This window comes from Osmerus eperlanus, chromosome 14 (assembly GCF_963692335.1).
Source record: "Osmerus eperlanus chromosome 14, fOsmEpe2.1, whole genome shotgun sequence".
Taxonomy (NCBI): domain Eukaryota; kingdom Metazoa; phylum Chordata; class Actinopteri; order Osmeriformes; family Osmeridae; genus Osmerus; species Osmerus eperlanus.
The window spans coordinates 6,424,057-6,436,852 of NC_085031.1; the positions used below are offsets into that span (position 1 = coordinate 6,424,057).

The following is a 12,796-nucleotide window of genomic DNA, read 5'->3' on the forward strand; positions in this document are numbered from 1 at the left end:
CTAATATGACTCAAAACTATCTTTCCAATTTATTATCAACTGCGTTTTTCCACTGAACTTGACTAAAGCATTCCAGTCATGGCTCCACATCCCTGGGATTCTTGGCAGAGCAAGGAGGGTCTCTCAGGAAGTTCCTCATTGGTTCAGAGGGTCTCTCAGGAAGTTCCTCATTGGTCCATAGATACACGCTTGATGAGTCATTCATGCTCTATGGTCCATGGTCTCAGATGAATCCTGAACACCCCATCGTTGAAGCCAAGGGGACCAAACCCAGGTCTTTTTACTCACAAGTCTCATCATCATTTACCATTACTAACTACCATTAGATCAAGAGGAAAGGCTGACCTTCAATAAACATTATGGACGTCGGTTGAGCTAATTACTCGAAACTGAACTGTAGTGCTGCTCCCCTCTGCTGGTGAAATATACACAATACAGGGAAAGCAATGATTCAGGCACGAAGACTCAGTAGTAGGTCATGAACACTTTCTTGACTTTACAATACATGGTCTTGGCGCAATATTTCTGCTCGTACCGGCTGCCTGTCGTACCCAGATGAGACACTGTCTCAACGTCCATGCCGAGAGCTGCGATACGCATTCCCCCTAGATAGAGGGTACACTGGACCGAGGGTGGAGGCTGGGGTGGTGAAGGCAACAGTGTTAACTACATTACATTTACCAGACGCTCTTATCCAGAGCGACTTACAGTAAGTACAGGGACATTCCCCCCGAGGCATGTAGGGTGAAGTGCCTTTCCCAAAGACACAACGTCATGTGGCACGGCCGGGAAACAAACCGGCAACCTTCTAGCCCACTGCCCTAACCGCTCAGCCATCTGACTACAACAGGAGTAAAGCGCTGACCATCCTGTGTCGCACTCAGTAATCAGGAGTGTGGGTGAGTTCCTCCTCTAAATAGACCAGCCCTGCTAAAGTAGGTGTGTCCGGACTGCGTGATAGGACGAGATGCTGACTGACAGTGCTGAGAGTTATGTGACACGCTTGTCTGAGGCAAACCCATCTGAGGTTCTCTGTCAGGCCTGCAGGTGTCAGTATAGCTCCGCAGCAGAATGACTGAGTTAACAGCTTGGGTAGGAGCTCAGATTGTGAAGGACAAGCGATAATGACCCATGACTGACAGCAGCCCAAAAGACATATTTGATTCCTCTCCAACTCCTTTCTGATTCCTCCCTGACTCCTCCTTGAGTCCTCTCTAATTCTTTGCTGACTCCTCTGATTCCTTTCTAACTACTCTCTGAGTCATATCTAACTTCTCTCTGAGTCCTCTATAACTCCTCTCTGAGTCAGGGGCGGTTTTAGGCACGGGCGGACTTTTCATGTCACGTGGGGGGCGCACGAGCATAAAATAAATAAATAAAAATCTCTGCGCCGCGAAGCGGTTTTCTCTTTTCTATCATTTCACTGTGTGGGGAATTGGCAAATTGGCGCCCCCTTCAGGCAGCTGCAGGCACCCCTGCTTGCTGAGAAGGTGCCTTGCACAGAAGCTGTGTGAAAACAGGGGAGAGGGACAGACAGCTCATCTGACTGGGTCTCCCAAATGGAACGGACAATTCATAATATTATAAATATAGGCCTAAAGTTCCTGCACATTTTTGTTTTTGTTTAATTGTGTGAAATGGCGAATTAAAAAAAATGGGTATAGGCTAATTCTTACGTTTGTTAGCCTTTTTGCTATGATGCTTGCTATGCAACAACAATATTTCGGTTTTAACTCAACAAACACGAGATAACATTTCACCATAATAGTGTGCTTTGCAACAAAACTGTTACAAGTTCAGTTATTATTTATTTTCATTATTTAGGTTAGGACCTGTAATTAGCCAACGGAATTTTCAAATCTGTAGGTAGTTTCAAAGACGAACATTTGCTATTTGCTACAACTATATTTCGTGACAAAGTATAGTTTAACGTCATAACTAAAAGTGTTCCTCCCTAAAAGTTATATTAATATAGCATGTAATAACAGACATTTAGCTTGTAAGGGCATGTTTATGTAACCCTCCTATTATGTTTGGTGTCAATTTGACCCCAGGCTGTTTTAGCTGTATAGAACATAATCGGTCTTACCACAACAGCCTTTTGAAGGGCTTCTCTCCCTGGGTGTAATTCAATGTAGAACCGCCACTGCTCTGAGTCCTCTCTAACCTCTCGACCTTTCTCAAACATCCCAACCTGCAGAGACTCATTTCCAAGAGATGGCTTCTCAACCCCCCCTCCCCCTGTGACGCAATCCGCACGCATGATTTACCCCCACAACCAGCACGTAATATGCACTGTTTAGACCATAAATGACCATTGCACAGTCTCTCGCTCTAAATACAAAATCCCCGAATTGCGGGAGATTATATCGCATTTGCGGGCGTCCGGGAGCCGCTATTGAAATACGGGAGACTCCCGAAACTTCCGGGAGACTTGGGATGTCTGCCTTCTCGTCGGAGGCATGAGGAGGTGCAGTACGGGATATCCCTGTCTCTGCTCCGCCGCCTGAGAGTGTCAGGCTACCACACAGCCCCCAGGCTGTCTCCTCCACCTCACCCCCCCCCCACCCCCCCACCCACCCACCACCCACCCACACCCCCCACCCCTCACACACAGATACAGACATCACTGCCTGGGAAATGCCTTCGACAGATGATTCTCACCGTAAATCTGCCTTCACTAGTCTCCTTATATCTGACCGCCACCCCACTCTCCACGCCCCCACACACGCATTACCCCCCCCCCCCCTCCGCCTTGCCACATAGCAGTACCCACAACTCCCCCCTCAGATGGCCTGTTTAGTATCACACACACATGCAGAGAAATGCACACAGGCAGGAACACACACACAGGAACACACACACACAGGAACACACACACACACACACACACACAGGAACACACACACAGGAACACACACACACAGGAACACACACAGGAACACACACACAGGAACACACACAGGCAGGAACACACACACACACACACAGGAACACACTCGTCTGCAGGCCTGAGGTGAGGTTTCAGGGGAATGTAGCAGGTCACCAGTACAGATGAAAGTGATCAGCTATCTTCCTTTTTCTGTCCACGCCCCCCTCGCGCCCTCCTTTGCCCTCCGTCACCCCGACCGCAAATCTCCCTCCTCTTCCTCTCCTCTCCCCTGAAACTGATGATCCCATCTCCCAAATCTATCCTTCCCTCCTCCCCCTCCTCCTTCTCCTCTGCCCTCAATGCCCTCTTTCACCCACCTGTCTCCCTCTCCCTTCCTCCCTGTCTGTCTCCTGTCTCGTATCTCCTGCTCCAGGCCAGTCCTTCTGACACTTACACTCACAGCAGCATCGTCTATCAGGGGAGAAGGGACAGCTTCAGAGGAACCGGGCCGACAACCCCCCCCCCCCCCCTCCCCTCCCCTCCTCTCCCTCTTCCTCTCCCAGCCTATCTCTCTTTTCATCCCTTCGTCTCTATGCTACCGCGCTGTCTGCAGGTGTAGGAGATAGACGCCCTGACAAAGACATGGAGCCAACCCCAACACGCACACACACACACACGCACAGTTTGTCATTGAGAAGCACATCTTCGGAACTTTCTTGACTTTGTCGCTGTTATCAGCCTCGCTTGACAGTATGGCTGTGAAAGTCTGCGGAAACAGAGCTGTTGAAACTCTCACTTACACGATTAGCTCCGAGATTACACTCCTCCCCCCACCCTCGCCCCCCCTCTCTCTCTATCCCAGCCTCCCTCCCTATCTGTCTCTCCATCTTTTAACATCTTTCCGTGAGGAAAGCCCCAGACACCGAGGAAGTAGAACAGAATGAGAAAGACATGTAGGAAGGGATGGGGGTGTAGTGAGAGATGAAGAGGTAGGAAGAGAGGGAGAGATTGAGGGAGATACAGAGTACTAACTTGCCTGTAATGATTGTTCAGTATAAAAAACACTGCTCTCCCTCACCTCAGAGTGGAGAAACACTGTTCTCTCCTTCGTCAGAGTGGAGAAACACATCTTATTTTAGAGAGCAGAGAAACACTGTTCTTTCCTCTCTCAGAGAAACATTGTTCTCTTCCACCTCAGAGTAGAGAAACACTGTTATTTCCTGCATTAGAGAAGAGATACACTGTTCTCTTCTTCTACAGAAATGAAGGAACACCTTCCTCAGTAGTCAGTATGCTGGAGTGTCTCTGACAGAGTGAGACATGGTGTCAGAACATGTGTTATCAGGGTGTTGTTCACACTGTGTTAGATAATAAAGGATCTGATAAAACTAAATGATGATCGTCACCTCTCTCTCTCTCTCTCTCTCTCTCTCTGTCTCTGTCTCTCTCTCTGTCTCTGTCTCTCTCTTCTCTCTCTCTCTCTCTCTCTCTCTCTCTCTCTCTCTGTTTCTCTCTTTCACACACACACACACACACACACACACACACACACACACACACACACACACACACACACACACACACACCATGCACACATGGGTTCAGAGTGCACTGACGGAGGTGGCAGTCATGTGGCTAGCACAGTGAAAGGTCATGTGTGTCATTAAGCGGGGCAATGTGTGCATGTGTGTGTGCGTGTGTGTGTGTGTCAGAGGTCTGACAGCTGAGATGTGAAGTATTGACCTGTTCTGAATTGTATATCTCCGGCTTAAACTCCCAGCGTGCCAGTGTAGGTTAGCTCAGATGAGAGGAGAGAAGGTCAAGAATTGGAGACATGGTCATTGTGAAATGGTCACATTTAATGAACAACCTCTTATTGTATATACAGCTATAAAATAACCCAGGATGCAGGTTACGGAGTCTAAAGCTAATACATACATCATTAAATAATAAACTTTCTTCATGTTAAAGATACATATCATAGTTTACAAAATAGGATCAAGGAGAATTAAGCAATTATGAACGCCTGTAAAACAAAACTAAGGTCCTGTAAGTGTATTCTTATCTTTATAATAAACACACACATAAGCACAACAATAGTCCTCCAATAACAGAATATTAACGTGTGATCTTGGCTATTAAACGCAAAATTGGAAAAAACCTTTTTTTTCTTCTTTTTCTTTTTCTCAAAGGCAATGGAATTAAAAAGCAAAGTGATGTTTCAGCTCAGAGCTTGGACCTGTTCCAGGAGACCATCAACGCTCTCTGAACTAAACTGTCCATATGATAGCCCTCTGGTCCAGTCCGGTCCGGACCGGTCTAACGCTCTCTAATCCACTGGGTTTGTACAGTCCCGTCTCTGTGGTGATGCACAGAACATAGAGCAAACTCAAGGATTCAGAATCATGATTGACTCCTCCAGAAAATGTTGTCCTCAGGTGTGTGTGTGTGTGTACCTACGTGTGTGTGTGTGTGTGTGTGTGTGTGTGTACCTACGTGTGTGTGTGTGTGTGTGTGTACGTGGCAGCCATTGCTAGAATCAAGAGTCTTCAGGTGTCTTTCCCTCTGACGCCTCCCCCCCCCCTCTTCCCTCTATGCCCCTCCCTCTCCATCCCCTCTTTTCATTACCCACACACACACAAAGGCAGGAAGCTAAGGATTGTGAGAGAGTGTGTCTGTTCCTGGGCGAGTCTTTGGCATGATGAGTTAGCTGTATGTCACTGCACATGATGACAAAGAATTCTAGAACCGGAGTTCCACACATTGCTGGAGGAAGGAGAGGATGTTGGAGGGATGAAATAGGGATGGGGGTCAATGGTGATAAAAGAGTGAAGATCAGGAGGATAACTTTCTTCCTTGTGCTGGCTGGCGGGTGTCTTGTTCACTCTCGTTATCCCAAACCACTGACTTCCTGTCCATGTGTCCTCGGCTTCCTGTGTCTGAGTATCGACGGGATGCTACTTCCTCTAGAGGGCACTGTGTTTTGTTTTTCTTTTGAAGAATGTATCTTTTAAAACTTTTACGTGGTCTTCTTTTTTTCTACTTTACTTTTAGTGAGAAACTTGAATTAAATTATCAATGCACAATATCCATGACCATGTGCAAAATAGACAGAACAGATCCTTTACGTCTTCCACAGGAATGAGACAATTATATCTGAGAGACAGAGAGAGAGGGAGAGAGAGAGAGAAAGAAAGAAAGAGAGAATGTGGAGTAGAGGGAGATAAATGAGATAAACTCAAGTACTAATAACAGTTCACAATTTTACAACTACATAAAATTAGACTGGCAGATGTTATGGGATTTGCTTGTGTGTGTGTGTGTGTATGTAGGGGTGAGAGTGTGTTCAGTCATGATTAACAACCTGACATTTTGCTATTCCACTGAGAGAGCCAATGAAGATACAGGGTTGACATTCCTGTAATTGCCAAACATATAATTGCACATCTGAGTTGAGTTGGGGCTGTGCCTGTCAGGGGTCTGCCATGTGACTGGTGGAACTGAACTACTGGGTCATGGTGAGGGGAGGAGACAACAAGAGAGACAGATCAACTGACAGGCAGGCAGGCAGGCAGGCAGGCATGCAAGCAAGCAGGCACAAACAGGCAGGCAGGCAGGCAGGAAAGTAGGCAAGCAGGCAGGCAAGTAGACTGACAGGCCGGCAGACAGGCAGGCAGGCAGGCAAGTAGGCAAGCAGGCAGGCAAGTAGACACAGACAGACTGACGGGCCGGCAGGCAGACAGGCAGGCAAGTAAGCAAAGGAACACAGGGAGAGGAACCACATCCATATTCATAGACTGTGCCTTCAGCTGTTGGAAGCCCCCCCCCCCCCCCCCCCCCCCCCTGCACCAACCTATCACCAAAATAAACTGCACTAATCAGGTAGTTGCAACAGCTTCCATTTAAATACGGGGAAATATACCTGAATAAGTATAAATGTATTCTTCTACGAGTGAATCTCCTAAATGTAGGACATGAGGGTATGAAATGAAGCAATGTACTTTATGTCTGTTACTTTATTATAATTGTATGTATTTTTTTTTCCAAGTGAAATTTCCGTAGGGACAAATAAAGTAATATTGAAACTCCTCTTGATATTTGCAGAGGGCATGCAGGGTCTCTGTCTCAACTCCTGGTATTCAACTTTAACTCCAGACATTCTAATAAATCCTCTGCTGTCAGTTGTCTCCTCTCTCCTCTCTCCTCTCTCCTCTCTCCTCTCTCCCCTCTCCCCTCTCCCCTCTCCCTCTCCTCTCACCTCTCTCCTCTCTCCTCTCTCCTCTCTCCTCTCTCCTCTCTTCCTCTCTCCCCTCTCCCCTCTCCCCTCTCCCCTCTCCCCTCTCCTCTCACCTCTCTCCTCTCTCCTCTCTCCTCTCTCCTCTCTCCTGTCTCCTCTCTCCCCTCTCCTCTCTCCTCTCTCCTGTCTCCTCTCTCCCCTCTCCTCTCTCCTCTCTCCTCTCTCCTCTCTCCTCTCTCCTCTCTCCTCTCCCCTGTCTCCTGTCTCCAGGTTCCTCTCCTCACTCCTCTCTCCCCTCTCTCCTCTCTCCTCTCTCCTCTCTCCTCTCTCCTCTCTCCTCTCTCCTCTCTCCCCTCTCCCCTCTCCCCTCTCCCCTCTCCCCTCTCCTCTCACCTCTCTCCTCTCTCCTCTCTCCTGTCTCCTCTCTCCCCTCTCCTCTCTCCTCTCTCCTCTCTCCTCTCTCCTCTCTCCTCTCCCCTGTCTCCTGTCTCCAGGTTCCTCTCCTCACTCCTCTCTCCCCTGTCTCCTGTCTCCTCTCTCCTCTCCCTGTCTCCTGTCTCCAGGTTCCTCTCCTCTCTCGTGTCTTTAATCAAATACATTGTACTATTACAAGCCATGTCACAGAGGGCTTCACATGCTACCATAGAACCTCTCTCCTCAGATGGGTATTAGCGTGTATCTGTGTCCAGGCGCAGTAAGGTATCATAACTTCAGTTGTTGTTGGATAGGAGGATTGTCATGCTGCAATGACAGAAGTCTACATGGAGATGGCCGTCATAGTAACTCACCACATGATGACGAGCAGCGTGGCCGCCAGCAGCAGGCAGGATGACCAGAGGGGGCGTGGCCTGGAGGCGGCGCCCTCCACAGCTCCGCCCACCTGCGGCTCTGCAGAGGGAGGGGCGGTAGAGGGCGTGGTCTCTGGGGGGGGGGACAGACAGGCCACACAGCCAATAAGTACACAACAACACCACAGAGATAAGGTCAATAAGCCAAATAGAGAACCGAGTTTGGCAACGAAGCTGAGAACCCTTCTCAACCACCTCAGCAGACACAGGAGAGCTCTTGTATTGCTACTGTGGCTCTGTGGCGCAGGCTTAAGCTCTTAGCCCGGGGTGGAAATCACATTCATGACTGTGAGGGGTTCAGCAATATTTTTCTGCTATTAATGAAGTCTCTGTTCTGGTGTGGTGCTGGTGTTTGTAGGGAGCAGTGAGGTGTGAAATGACTCGAGACAACGTTTCATCAAATTTAACATTACACTTCCTTTTGGCGGAGTAACTGTCGTTCTCAAATTAACTCAATAAAATATGTCAAAACAACGAGGGGGAAGATGAGGAGGGAGAGAGAGCGCACGCGAGAGAGAGAGAGAGGGAGGGGGGAAGAGAGAGAGACAGAGAGAGAGAGAGAGAGAGAGAGAGAGAGAGAGAGAGAGAGAGAGAGAGAGAGAGAGAGAGAGAGAGAGAGAGAGGATATCTGGGTGAGGTTGGTGTCCATCTCTGACACAGCTATTTACAGAACACTACCCTAAACGCCACTTAACACAGATTCTCATTGGCTGTCTGATCAACTGAGCTACGTCCATTAACGCTGGGGTGGGGACAGAAGAGACGTAAGGAGAAGAGGAGAATTGGAGATGGAGGGAGGGAGGGGGAGGGAGGGAGGGAAGAAGAGCGAGGTGAGGGTGGAAAGGGGAGTGGGTGGGGGGAGAGAGAAGCAAGACTGGGGAGAGTGTGGACACATAGGAGAGAGGTAAGAGGAAGTGCTGGAGGAGGGGAGAGAGGGAGAGAGGGAGAGAGGGAGAGAGGGAGGGTGTAGGCATACAGACTGAAGCCAGATCGGAATCCTAATAAGCCTCCTGCTAGGGAGACAACACTGTGGGACAACCGAGGGGGAGGGAGAGAGTGGGTAGGAAGTGGAGGGGAGGGAGGCAGAGGAAGATATGGAGGGCAGAGGGAAACTCTGAGTTCCGAGTGAGAGAAGAGAGAGAATGAGAGGGAAAGAGAGAGAAAAAAATTCCAATCTTTTTACAGATGGATGGATAATTGGTGTGATATGAATGAAAACGACAAGAATGAAGAATATGTGTGAGGAATATGTGCCTGTGTGAGGAACATGTATTTGTGTGTGTGTGTGTGTGTGTCGTACACTAAAGGGAGTGTGTGTGTGTGTACGTGTTACAATGAAGAGAAAGGGGTGTGCAGTCGCTGTGGAGTCCAGCAGGTGGCAGTATGAAGCTGAACGGCAGCCGATCCGGGGGAACGGCCGGCGTAGCGATGGAGCCTTGGAAATGGACTGGGGTCAGGAGTGAGCGGGTCGTGGAGGCGTGTACCTATGGGGGCGTCGGCCTCGGTGGTGGAGGTGATCTGTTTGTGCTGGTCCATCCAGGGCGTGGCATGCACCGCCACGCTCCAGTCGCTCCACGTGCCGATCTCTGTGTCCTTGGCCGCCACCTGGATGATGTATTCCTTCCCCACGTACGCGTCTGTGATGGTGTGGGAGGTGCTGTCCGACAGCTCTACCTAACAGCCAATCACAGAGAGAGAGAGAGAGTCAGGAACACCACAGGGGAAGGCCCAGATCAGCCAATGAGAAGGTCGGTTAGGAAGATAGAACCTCTGTTCCCGTTTTGCATTATAAACAACGGAAATCATCCAGGTGATAAATGTGTGGATGAGGGAGGAATGAGACTGATGACGCTGAAAATCACTTCACCGCGCTTGCCAACTCACACACGCGCAAGCGTACACATGGACTCACACGCACACATATTCACAAACACAAGTTGATGGATCGACACGCACACACTCCATCCGCACACCTCTGAGTAATGAGTTCAAAGGTGAGCACAAAGCACGCAGTATCTTCATTCACAGGGAATTAAGCTGATGCATCCATCCACCACAGAGAGGAAAAGAGGAGAGCAGAGGAGAGAGGAGAGGGGAGTGGAGTTGGGATGAGGGGAGAAGAGAAGATAGGAGATGAAAGCAAGGGTAGGAGTAAGAGGAGAGGAAGAGGAGGGTATAGACAAAAGAAAGAGGGTAAAGGATTTGTGGTGGAGAGGAACAGAGAGAGGTGTAAGGGAGGAAAACAAGAATATGACTCATCCTGGTGATCCATCACTCCCATCCCGTCTCCCTCTCTCTCCCCCTCCTCTACTCTTTCTCCCTCTCTCTCCCCCTCCTCTTCTCTTTCTCCCTCTCTTCGGCATGGCCAGGCAGAGGTGCAGAGAGAAGATATGAAGAGAAGGTTCTCCACAACAACCACCTTGTTTTAAAATTGCCTGAGCTGTGTGTGAGTGGGAACTGGTCCTATAACTCTACAGGAATAACTGTGTTTAGTTTTCACATTTACATTTTAATGGAACTCTTTCTCCATAATTGGCGGATATTGTGGTTTGTCCCCTGAGACAAAAGTACATACACACGCACGCACACAAGCAAACACACACACATAATCAAACAAACCCTGCCTGAGCAAAAGCATCCGATTTTATATTATGGCACAGGTTAACAAGTGTTAACCAATCAGCAATAAGGACACTTGAACTAAAAATGTCCAGACTTGGATGAAATCAAAGGGTGATTGTTTGTGTCTGTGGGGGTGAGTGTTTGTGTGTGTGGGCAGGTGTTTGTGTGTGTCTGTGTGTATGTGTGTGTGGTTGAGGTTGGATGCTGGCATGCTGGCACAATCTGCTTCCTGGCTTTATAAGGTCAACTTCACCCAGAATTCCCTAACGAAGGTCAAACTCCCACAATCCCACTGAGACGGAGGCTTCCTTGTTTTACCCACAAACCATCACTCTGACTCCACCCTAACCCTCAGCATGGTCACCCACTCGGACCTGAACACACATATACAACACAAACATGCACACACACACACACACACACACACACACAGATCAGGCAGTGCTAAAACAGTGTGTTTCTTGATGCTCTATATTTGGTACACAAACATTCTAACTTCAGTGGTTCATGAATTATTCACTTAAACCAGCGACATTAAACAGCAGGTCTGACACACAGAGGTATGCGGGTACGGTGTGTGTACATGTTTGTGTTGATGTCTGTTTGTTTGTATACGTGTGTGTCTATTTGTGTCTGTGGTTTGGCTTGTAGAGTGTGTGTGTGTGTGTCTCTGTGAGGGGTAATTTGTTGATGTTCTGTAATTTATAGCCAGTGTTTCTCCCTCCTGTGGATGGTTCATTTCCTTAAGTCACTGCCTCTAATTTACAGCTGTGACTCGTGCTACTATGCCAACAACGCACACATACACACACACACACACACACAGGTCCACAGTGAACCGACACTGCTATGCACCCTCAATTCTCCCTCCTTCTCTCGGCTCTGTTTCCCTACATGGCTCTTTATCACATTTATTTCTCTCTCTCTCTCTCTCTCTCTCTCTCTCTCTCTCTCTCTCTCTCTCTCTCTCTCTCTCTCTCTCTCTCTCTCTCTCTCTCTCTCTCTCTCTCTCCTCTCTCTCTCTCTCTCTCTCTCTGTCTCTTTCTCTCTCTCTGTGTCTCACTACTCTCTCCTCAATACCTTTCCTCAACTTCACCCCTCTCTCTCTCCTCTATACCCTTCCTAACCCCCCCTTCCCCCCCTTTTTTCGTTCAAGCTCAGTTAATGTTGAGTTTAAATGCTCTCTTTATCTTCAAAGCGCCCCGTAAGACAGGGAGTGTGAGTGTCTCAGCACTCTGAGGGAATGACATAACAAGCCTTTCTGTATCTCTCACTCCTCTACACACTCATCCCAAGCCCTAGTGTGTGGACGTCTGTATATGTGTGTGAATTTGCATCGGTCTGTGTCTGCCAGAGTATGACTCTGTAGGTAAGAATGTGAGTAGAAGTGTGTGTGTGTGTGTGTGAATTTTTAGGGCTGTTTACACCCTGCCACTTGGACCATCCAGCGTATCCCATCATGCACCCCTGCCAAGCCTGCATCTGACCTTATCAACGTTCCTTCCTGTTCCAGGAGTAAACAAACGTCAGATAAAGCGTTTCCAGGGAGACGAATCTGCTGTTGCTGCCAGGGTAGCCATAAAGCATTCAGCGTTGGAGCTTTGGAACACACTGCTTTCTTTCTCTGCCAGCTCACCACCACATCCTTCAGGACGTGTGTGTGTGTTCCCCCGCTTGTGTGTATGCATGGGTCTGAACGTTTGTGTGTCTGTGTGTGTGTTTGTGAAGTTGTCTATTGAGATAACGCACATGCATAAACTAGCCATGTTGGCTAAAAGCCAAAGCCAACATGGCAAAATCATCCTCTGGGATGATCAGGTTTGTGGATCCAGTGCCCCTCATCCTCTGGGATGATCAGGTGTGTGGATCCAGTGCCCCTCATCCTCTGGGATGATCAGGTGTGTGGATCCAGTGCCCCTCATCCTCTGGGATGATCAGGTGTGTGGATCCAGTGCCCCTCATCCTCTGGGATGATCAGGTGTGTGGATCCAGTGCCCCTCACCCTCTGGGATGATCAGGTGTGTGGATCCAGTGCCCCTCACCCTCTGGGATGATCAGGTGTGTGGATCCAGTGCCCCTCATCCTCTGGGATGATCAGGTGTGTGGATCCAGTGCCCCTCATCCTCTGATCAGTGGGGATCGGGATGATCAGGTGTGTGGATCCAGTGCCCCTCATCCTCTGGGATGATCAGGTGTGTGGATCCAGTGCCCCTCATC

General features: G+C 48.8%; 1 long non-coding RNA gene across 2 annotated transcripts; it reads right to left on the minus strand.

The window, feature by feature from the left end:
- Nucleotides 1-4,710: 4,710 nt before the first annotated feature.
- Nucleotides 4,711-9,652, minus strand: LOC134033506 (uncharacterized). 2 transcript variants are annotated; one of them, XR_009932138.1, is made up of 4 exons: nt 9,442-9,652; nt 7,898-8,030; nt 5,369-6,028; nt 4,711-5,328 (listed from the first exon to the last, which is right to left on the minus strand). It is a non-coding gene; the product is annotated as an uncharacterized LOC134033506 (long non-coding RNA). The 2 variants fall into 2 exon arrangements; XR_009932139.1 differs by having other exon boundaries at nt 5,365-6,028.
- Nucleotides 9,653-12,796: the final 3,144 nt, after the last annotated feature.